At 34.4% G+C, this 11,315-nt stretch overlaps 1 pseudogene; it reads left to right on the forward strand.

The window, feature by feature from the left end:
* Positions 1–10,497: 10,497 nt before the first annotated feature.
* Positions 10,498–11,049, forward strand: LOC101964455 (large ribosomal subunit protein mL42 pseudogene; annotated as a pseudogene).
* Positions 11,050–11,315: the final 266 nt, after the last annotated feature.

The following is an 11,315-nucleotide window of genomic DNA, read 5'->3' on the forward strand; positions in this document are numbered from 1 at the left end:
GAAATACATACCAATGGCACAGGTGAAATAATAGTAGAAAATTTCTAGAATCTTGTGTATGAAATGATCATGAAGGTACTGGAGGCATTTAGAACTTCAAATAATATCAGAAAGGAGCCATTCCAAAACATTTTATGGTTGCAATGCAAAAAGTTGAAAACAAAAAATTTAAAAACTACAAGAGAGAGGGGCTGGGGATGTGGCTCAAGTGGTAGCAGGCTCACCGGGCATGCATGCAGCCAGGGTTCGATCCTCAGCACCACATACAAACAAAGATGTTGTGTCCGCCTTGAACTAAAAAATAAATATTAAAATTCTCTCTCTCCCTCCCTCTCTCTCTCTCTCTCTCTCTCTCTCTCTCTCTCTCTCTCTCTCTCTCTGTCTTAAAAAAAAAACCTACAAGAGAGAAGCACCAAGTCATTTATAAAAACAAGTCACTGATAACAGCAGATTTCTCAGTAGAAACTCTAAAAACAAGAAATGTGTGGAATGTGGCATTTCAAGGAAATATTTGCAAAGGTGGATAACTATAACCAGTGTTTAGTCAGCTATTTTGCAGCTGTGACTAAAGGACCTGATCCGCACAATTGTAAGGAGAAAAGGTTTATTTGAAGGCTCATGGTTTCAGAGGTCTTAGTCCATAGATGGAAAACTCCATTCCTTGGGGCTCACAGTGAGTCTGAACATCAATGCAGGAGAGTATGGCAGAGGAAAGCAGCTCACAACAGGATCAGGAAGCAGAGAGAGCGTCTCCATTCTTTAGATACAAAATATATACCCTAAAGCCATGTCCCAATTCCAAACTCCCCAATGTACCTTACCACTTCAATTACAACACAGTGAATACCTATCAGGGACTAATTCACTGATTAGGATAAAGCTATAGCCCAATCATTTCTCTCTCAAATCTTGTTGCATTGTCTCACATGTCAGATTTTGGGGGTCATAACATCTGAACCGTAATAATCAGCAAAGATATCCTTAAAAATTGAGGATGAAATAAAACAATGAATCTGAGAAAAAAAATGAGGGAAATGATTTCCTTCAAAATAGTGTAAAGCTAGGAATAAATTAACCAAAAAGGTGAAAGATCTTTACAATAAAAATATAGAAAATTGAAGAAATAAATTGAAGATGATAATCTAAGATGGAGAAACATGATATATTCATTGATGAACAAAATTAATATTGTTAAATGGCCATATAATAAAAAACAATATATATATTACACATATTCACTAACAAAATGCCAATGATATTCTTTACAGAACTAGCAAACAAAATCCTGAAATTCATGTGAAGGAACAAAATTATCCATATGAGCCAAAGAAATTCTGAGCCAAATTAACAATGATAGAGATATCACAATATCAGTTTCAGATCATGTTTCAGTTGTACAAATGACCAAAAAGTGTATGAGAATAAATTTCAATGTCTGTAGTCATAAAGGAACTATAAATCAAAACTACTTTGTGAGTATGTCTTTCTCTAGTTAGAATGCCAATCATCAAAAATACAAATATAACTGAATGCAGAATAGCATTTGGGAAAAATAAGCAATTATACACTGCCAATAGGAATGTAAATTAGGACAATTACCAAGAAAGCCATTATGGAGATTCCTCACAAAGCAAAAAATAGAACTACTATATGATTCAGATATGCCACTCCAATAACAACAAGGCAGGGGAGAGGGAAGAATACAAGTTCATTGGATTAGACAAAGGGGAATGAAGGAAAGGGAGGTGGGAATAAGAATAGGAAAGACAGTGGAATGAATTGACACAAATTTCCTATGTACACATATGAATACAAAACAGTGACTCTCCACAGCATGTACAACCACAAGACTGGGATACTAATTAGAATAAAATGTACTCCATGTTTGTATAAATATGTCAAAACATACTCTACTGTCAGGTACTAAAAAAGAACAAATGAAAAACAAAAGATAAAAAAAATTAAAGTCAGCATACTTTATAGTTATAAGCATATCTATGCCTCTTGTAGCAAAATTCACAGTACCCAGGTTGTGTAATCTGCCTAGGCATCTGCCAAAAAATGGATGAAGAAAATGTGTTACTAATACACAATGGATTTTTTACAGCCATAAGATATTGTCATTTGAAGTCTATGGACATATCATTCTGAATGTGCCTTATCTACTCTGAAATATTATCATTTGAAGAAAAATGAGTGGAACTGGACACCATATTTGAGCTAAATAAGCCCGATTCAGGGCGAAAAATATTGTTTGTTTCCCCTCATATATTTAAAGTAGAGGGAAAATACATTAGAAAGTGGACGAAATGAGAGTAAAAGCATGACCAGGGGAGGAGCATAAGAAAAGAGAGAGGAAAACATGGTAAATAAAATTGGCTTGACTGAACCTGTGAAGCTGAGCAAGGCTAATTTTATTAGACCCAGAGACTATAGGAAATTGTTGAGTTGAAAAATAAACAAAATTGTACATCCCATAGGCAGATACTACAACAGGAACCAGATTTGCCACAGTGGCAGAAAACTATTTTAGGTGGCCACATGGTAGTGAGCAGAGGCAAGAGACTGGGAATTCATAAATAAAGTTGCCATCCTGACCCAGCAGTTACCTATTGTGGGGTACAGAGTGTGCCTGGACAAGCATGAGAGAAAGATTTATTCCTAGAGTAGCACAGGCTTGGGATACTGAGGATAGTGAGCTCTATTTCTTTCATATGACATCCCATCTGAGATATTGAGAAGATGTTAAATAATTACCAGCAAGTTGAATCTGCACTCCAGATATTACATTGATAATTCATATCTATGGTGACAAATGTGACATCTGTGGAGGTTGAGACTCTTAATTCTAAAGTAGAATTTAGGGCAAATTCCTGAAACCCAGACATCCAGCAGACATTGGCTTATCACCTGCAATACAGGGTGTCAATCAAACCTCAAGTACCCACTGACAGAGTTTCAAAGGGACTGGGAAGTGATTGGGGTACTTAATGTTCACCAAACGGAGATCCTACTACTGAGCAGAGATTAGTTCCTAGAATAAAAAGGAAGAGGAATTAACCAGAAGTGATATGCAAGTCCTAGACCTCTGAAAACATAACAAAAAGACAACAAATTTTTTCACCCATATTCAAAATTTTCAAACAAATCAACTCATATGTGGAATGGAATAAATTACCAGAGTATTTCTTTCCATACTGCTTTCCATAGTGTTTGCACCAATTTGCAATCCCACCGGCAACTTATGAGTGTATCTTTTTCCTCACATCCTAGTCAACATTTATTGTTGCCTGTACTCTTGATTATTGCCATTCTTATAGGAGTGAGATGAAATCTTAGTTTTGATTTGCATTTCTCTAGTTGCTAGAGATGTTGAACACTTTTTCATATATCTGTTGATCAATTGTATTTCTTCTTCTGTGAAGGTTCTGTTCAGTTCCTTAGCCCATTTGTTGATTGGGTTATTTGTTTATTTGGTGTTAAGCATTGTAAGTTCTTTATATCCCTAGGGATTAATGCTTTATCAGAGGTGCATGTGGTAAAGATTTTCTCCCAATCTGGAGGCTCTCTCCTCACATTATTGATCATTTCCTTTGCTGAGAAGAAGTTTTTAAATTTGAATCCATCCCATTTATTGATATTTGATTTTACTTCTTGCACTTTAGGAGTCTTGTTATGAAAGTCAGATCCTAGGCTGACATGGGGAATACTTGGGGGCTATTTTATTTGTTCCATTAGGTGCAGGGTCTATGTTCTAGTGCCTATGTCTTTGATCCACTTTGAGTTGATTTTTGTGCAGGGTGAGAGATAGAGGTTTAATTCATTTTGCTGCATATGAATTTCCAGTTTTGCCAGCAACATTTGTTGAATAGGCTATCTTTCCTCAAGTGAATGTTTTTGGCACCTTTGTCTAGTATGACATAATCGTATTTATGTGGGTTTGTCTCTGGGTCCTCTATTCTGTACCATTGATCTACAAGTCTATTTTGATGCCAATATCATGCCATTTTTATTACTATAGTTCTGTAGTATACTTTAAGTTCTGGTATTGTGTTGCCTCCTGCTTCACTTTTCTTGCTAAAGATTGCTTTAGCTATTCTGGGTCTCTTATTTTTCCAAATAAATTATAATGATTGCTTTTTCTATTTCTATGAAAAATGTTATTGGGATTTTAATAGGAATTGCATTAAATCTGTATAACACTTATTGCAGTATGACCATTTTGATAAAATTAATTCTGCCTATCCAGGAACATGGGAGATCTTTCCATCTTCTGAGATTTTCTTCAATTTCTTTTTTTTAGTGTTTGATAAAATTAATTCTGCCTATCCAGGAACATGGGAGATCTTTCCATCTTCTGAGATTTTCTTCAATTTCTTTTTTTTTAGTGTTTCATAGTTTTCATTGTAGAGGTCTTTCACTTCTTTTGTTAGATTGATTCCCAGATATTTTATTGTTTTTTAGGGTATTGTGAGTTGAGCAGTTTTTCTAATTTTTCTTTCAGTGGATTAATCACTGATTTATAGGAATGCATTTTATTTATGGGAGTTGATTTTATGTCCTATTACTTTACTTAATCCATGTATTAGTCCTAGAAGTTTTTTGGTGGAATTTTTTGGATCTTCTAGATACAGAATCATGTCATCAGTAAATAGTGATAATTTGAGCAGTGAAATATTTCTGAAAAGAACAAATAAAAATTTTTAAAAAAGGAAAAGGAAACTAGATCCATAGCTTAACCTGGGCAACTGCTAGAAAAAAACACAAGCACTGTTGCAAACATTGACTTCATTAATTACACTCCTGAAGCTCAATAAATATAACCAAAAATCAATAAGCAGTATGGCATCAAATTAAAAATCTTCTGCACAACCAAGAAAATAATTAGGAGCATGAAGATACAGCTTACATAATATGAGATATTCTTTGCCAGCTACTCTTTCAAAAAGAAATTTGTAACCAGAATATATAGAGAATTTTTAAAAACTTAACACCAAAACAAACAAACAAAACCAAAAAATGCCAGTTGTGGTGGTGCAAGTCTATAATTCTAGGAATTTTGGAGGCCTTCAGGAAGATTGTGAGTTCAAGCCCAGCCTAAGCAACTTAGTGAGACCCTGTCTCTAAATAAAACACAAAATAGGTCTGGGTATGTAGGTCAGTGTTTGAGTGCCCCTGGGCTTAATCCCCAGTACAAAAAAAAAGAAAAGAAAAAGAAGGAAAGAAAGAAAACTAAGCATAAAACCCAATGAATAAATGGGCAAGTGAACTAGACAGATTATTTCTCAAAAGTTTTCTAAAAAGCAGAAATACAAATGTCCAACCAATTTATGTAAAAAAAAAAGTTCAATATCTTAGCAATTAGAAATATGCAAATTAGAACTTCCTTGAGATTTAACTTCACTTCAATTGGTATGGCAATGATACAAATTCAAGTAATAATAAAATATGGTGAGAATGTGGAGGAAATGGTGCATTTAAACATTCTTGATGGGACTAAAGATTAGTATAACCATTTTGTAAAGCAGTCCAGAGATTCCTCAAAAGACTAGGAATGTGCCTGGAATGGTGGTACATGCCTGTAATCCCAGGAGAATTTGAAGCTGAGGAAGGAGGACAGCAGGTTCAAAGCCAGACTCAGCAACTTAGTGAGCCTTGAGCAACTTAGCAAGACCCTATCTCACAATTTTTTTAAAAAAAGTTAAATGGATTGGGGATGTGGAGATGTGACTCAGTAGTTAAGTACCCCTGGGTTCAATCCCTGGTACAAAAAAATAGGAATGGAATATGGAACCAATATGATGCAGCTATCACATTTCTTGTTATTTACCTAAATAACTAAAATCAACACACTATAGAGATACCTGCTTACCATTGTTTACAGCAACACAATACAATATAACCCAGTTATGAAATCAGTCTCTATGTGCCTCAACAGATGATAGGATAAAGGAAGTGAGGTATATATACCCAACGGAGTTTTACTCAGCCATAAAAAATGAAATAATGAGGTTTCCTGGTTAATAAACAGAACATAATGCTAAGTGCAATAAGCCAGATCCAGAAAGTTAAGGGTCAAAGGTTTTCTCTCATATGTGGAAGATAGAGAAAAATAATAACTTAAATGGGGAAATGTTCATGCAAATAGAAGGAACAACAGTGGAGCAGAGGAAGGGGAACAGTGGGGAAGGGGGAGGAACAACAGAATAAAATTAACCAAACTATATCATGTGAATATATGAAGACAACACAATGAATTCCACTTTTATCTAGATTGCATCAATTAGAAAAAAATCAGAATTAATTAAATACATTTTTAAAACAATACAAATAGTAATAGATTCTGTGTGGATGTGTGGAAATAGAAACTCTTGTAAACTATTGGGATTGTAGATTATTTAACCACTACAGAAATTAGAATGGAGTTTACTCAAAAGGCTAGGGATAGAAAAACCATATGACCCATCTATACTATTCTTTGGTATTTATCCAGAAAAAATTAACATAAACTTCTTGCCGTGATATATCAACACCCATGTTTAGAGCTGCACAATTCATAATTTTCAAATTATGCAACAAACCTAAGGGCTTGTCAACAGGTGAGTGGAGAATAAAACATCATACATGTACACTATGGAGTTTTATCCAGCCATAAAGAATGAAATTATGTCATGTGCCAGAAAATGGATGGAATTTGAGAACATTACATTAAGCAAAATAAGATAAACTTGGAAAGTAAAGGGTCATATGTTTTCTCTCATATATGGAAGCTTGAGACTAAAAAGGAAAATAAAATTTAGGTTGATATTATGAAAATCAACAGAAGTAGAGTAGAGGAAAGTAAGTGGGGGAGAGAGGCTTGGAGGGGAAAAGGGAAATAATGGGGAGGATATTGGCCAGATTATATTGTTACATTGTATGTATGTATAATTGGCAACAACAAATACATCCTAACATTGTGTACAAATAATATACAAAAGAAGAAAAAATTACCTACAAATATGTTCACATTGTAATTCCTAAAACCTGTTCTAGCAAAGGGTGACAACAGTGGGCATGCACTTAGACTTCATCTGTTTCAGTTGTGGCTCTTAATAACTGCCATGGAACTTCATTCCCCCTCACATAAAAGAAGACCAAACCCTGAAAGTCAAAGATCATATGTTTTCTCTCATAATTTGAAGCTTCTTTGGAGAAAAAAGAAAAAAAGAAGGGGTGAAATGTACAAATATGTAACAATGAACCCCAGTCTTATAAATAATTATAATGTACGAATAAAAATTTTTGAAAATCAAATGAACTCTTTCAAACTAATTATATAATGTCAGTATTTTCCTGCTATCTAAATCTAATACAAAAATAAAATTATAAATTAATGTCCTTTATGAACATAGATGCAAAAACCTTAAATATTTTCAAGTCAAATTCAGTAATCATTTATACAGATCATACACTGTGATCAAGTTGCTTTCATTCCATGGATGCAAAGATGGATCAATAAATGCAAATCAATAAAAGTAATGCAACAAATAAATAGAATCAATAACAAAATTACATGATCTTCACAAGAGGTACAAAAATAGACTAGTAAAATTCAACATCCCATCATGATAAAATTCTTGAAACAGCACGTATAGAATAATCATATTTCATTATCAAAAAGGTTATACATGACTAATTCATAGCTAACACCATACTAAATGGGTAAAATTGACAGCCTTCCTGTAAGATCAGGCACAATGAAAGGGTATACATATTCATGCTGTTATTAAATTAACTACCAGAAAATTTATCCAAAGCAACTATGCAAGAGAAAGAAATAAATGAAATACAAAAAAAGAAAGGAGAAAGTCAAATTATTCCAGTTTGAGGATGATATGACTCTTAGAAAACTCTGAGGACTCCACTAACAAACTCTTGGAGCTGGTAAATTTAGCAAAGCAGGAATTTACAAAATAGACCTACAAAACTCAATAGATTTTCTATAAGCCAATAATGAACTTGTAGAGAAAGAAATCAGTAAAAATAACAAGTAAAAATAACCCCTATGAGGCTGACTCATAGTGGGGTAGGGAGGGGGAGCATGGGAGGAATAGATGAATTCTAGACAGGGCAGAGGAGTGGGAAGGGAAGGGAGGGGGCAGGAGATTAGCAAGGATGGTGGAACGTGATAGACATCATTATCCAAAGTACGTGTATGAGGGCACAAATTGGTGTCACCATACTTTATATATAACCAGAGATATGAAAAATTGTGCTGTATACGTGTAATAAAAATTATAATGCATTCCACTGTAATTTCTTTTTTTAAAAAATCAATAAAAATAATAACCCATTATGCCCAGCAATAAACCTAACCAAGCAGGTGAAAAATCTCTACAATTAAAATTACACTGCAAAAAGAAATCAAAGAATACACTAGAAAATAGAATGGAAACATTAATATTGTTTAAACGGCCATATTTATCTAAAGTAATCTACAGATTGTATGCCATATTCATGAAAATTCCAGTGTCATTCTTCACAGAAATTGAAAGAACAATCCTAATGATTACATTGAACCACAAAACAAACCAGAGCAGAGAATCCAAGGCTGAAGGCATACCAATAACTTATTCAAAGAACATTACAAAGCCAGAGTTACAAGATCAGCATAGTATTAGCACAAAATCAGACACATAGATGTGAGAAGTAGAATACAGGACCCAGAAATAAACCCACATATCTATAGCACACAGGGACAAAGACAGCACAAACATATCTTGGAGAAAAATGTAACCTCTTTAACACAGGGTACACGGAAAATCAGATATCCCCACACAAAAGATTGAAAATATACCCCTAACCATTCCCATTCATGTGCAACTCCTGATCAATTTTTTGCACTATAGTCTAGTATGTGCTTTCTATAATTTTATGTAAATAAAATCATACATGATATACATTTTGCCTTTTATATCTAGATTAGTATTTATTCATGCTGTTATTACTATTAATAATCTATTACTTTTTCTGTGTGCTTTTATTTATGGTAGGATTATTTGAGTTTATTGCAGGTTTAGATCATTACAAACAGGAGTTAGGAATATCCTTGTAAACAACATTGTGCAACTTTATTTCTCTCACATAAAATCTCAAGAGCAGTAGTATGGTTATGTAGAATGTTTAACATTTTAAGTTCAGGTTAACACTACAAATTGATATGACCTTTTTGCTTAAATCTATGTTGATAGTTAAAATTAAACAGATTTGGACTCAGATGCTATGAGTCAGATTAATCAGAGTGGCCTACCTAGTGACATATTATATCAATAGAATAAAGGTGGCCTCTGTATATTTGCCCCTTTTTATATACTTATCCAAAATAGATGGGGACATTTATCTTAAGTCTTGCCAGCACCAAGTGCAAACATTTGCACATGAAATGACTTTAACTATAGACCAAAAAGCATATGTATAGACATTTAGAGTTTACCCATAGACATTCAGAGTTTACCCACTTTGCATATTTCACAAAATGGCACCCAACAATAGTTAAGGCAAATCCAAGGATGACTTAAAAAAAAAGACACATGTGCCAGTGTGTCCCCCTAAAAACACTCTGACATCATAGACTTGCCCTCTTACTGGTGAACCACAACACCCAGACTATATAGTCAATTACCCTATGGACCACGATTGAATTGGCAAAAGAGATCTGTTTACTAAAATGAAAATGGTGTCTACAGGTTTGGGATAAGCCTGGCCCTACTGGAGAGTCACTACTTAATGAGGAAAGAGACACTAGCCTGTAAGTGAGGTTAACTTGCCAATCTCCCCACCCTCTGAAATGCCCATGGCTCATACTCAGTGGGGACTGGATGAAGGATGGTCAACACTTTCAAAACAATAAAAATAAGGTGGTTTTTTTTTTTTTTTTTTTCACAGCTGGAGTGAGCAGAGGCCCTCTCCCATTCCCTTCTTCCCCAGGTGTTGCTTTATCCTCTTCCCCTTTTGAGTGGTGGCCCCCTGCTGTCCTCTGTGGAAAGTTTCCTGATCTGAAAATTTTTTTAATTTAAATTTTTTATTGGTTGTTCACAACATTACAAAGCTCTTGACATATCATATTTCATACATTAGATTCAAGTGGGTTATGAACTCCCAATTTTGCTAGCAATTTGTCAAAGCACCATCCAAATGAAGTTTGTTGTGTTCCACCGCCATCTTGTGGTCATGTCTTTTCATGTGCTCACTCCCCAAATCTTAGAATTCACAACAGGTGAGGAGAACGGGATTTTATTGGAGAATAAGAAATTATCACTGAGTCCACCCAGTCAGTAAAACAGTCAATTGGCAAAACAATCCTAAGAAGCTATAGATTTGGAACTTGGTAATTACACTGCTTCTGTGTAGGAGGCAACATGGTGGTTTCTTGAAATAAAAATTGGTGTGCCTAGAAGCAGATTTTAAAGGTGGTTGCTCTTCAGAACATCTTTCATCATATCATGTTATAACATCATGGTAGCAACAGCATTAGTATGAGTTATATCAAAGAGAACTTTCTTGAAGCATTTATTTCCAGTCCCAAACAGAGCTTTATCTGGTGTGTGGCATAAATCTACATTTTCTTCTCTTCCAAGAAGAGCTTGTTTTGACATCTGATGGCAGGACAATAGTATGCTATAACCTTTCTGGGGATATCCCATATGAACAAAGACAACCTATCCCTCAGACAGATCCTGTGCACAATAATGAAGAAACACTTGATCAAGTGTTAAAATCCAGATTAGAAGAAAAATGTGAACACCTTGAGAAAGGACCCTTGATAGAAAAACTTAGCAAAATGTTATTTATTACTAAGCCTCAGTGATATCCTCATGAACAGTATCACAGACATTGTAAGAATACGAATCCGTGGGCTAGTGTTGTGGCTCAGTTGTAGAGCACTTGCCTAGCACTGGATTCAATCCTCAGCACCACATAAAAATGAACAAAGGTGCTGTGTCCATCTACAAATAAAAAATTATTAAACAAAGAAAAAATAATCTGAATCCTCCAAAAGACAGATGATATTGAGATTCTTAGGAGAATCAAAGAAAATATGTTATCCACTGTCTCATTTGCCATTTGAGAAAATGCAATCTGGTGTATTCACTAATATGTCATATAGTAAATTGATAATAATAAAATGTCTTTCATATGTTAGATATGCATTTATTAATTCTGGACTTGACGTTTTTATTTAGAGAAACTATTTAATCTTATTTTCCTCTTGAGATATTAAAAGATACCACTCATTTTACGTGTCTAGTATGAGTATTTTTACATCATAAGGT

The sequence above is a fragment of the Ictidomys tridecemlineatus genome, chromosome X, assembly GCF_052094955.1.
Source record: "Ictidomys tridecemlineatus isolate mIctTri1 chromosome X, mIctTri1.hap1, whole genome shotgun sequence".
In the NCBI taxonomy this organism is placed as follows: Eukaryota; Metazoa; Chordata; class Mammalia; order Rodentia; family Sciuridae; genus Ictidomys; species Ictidomys tridecemlineatus.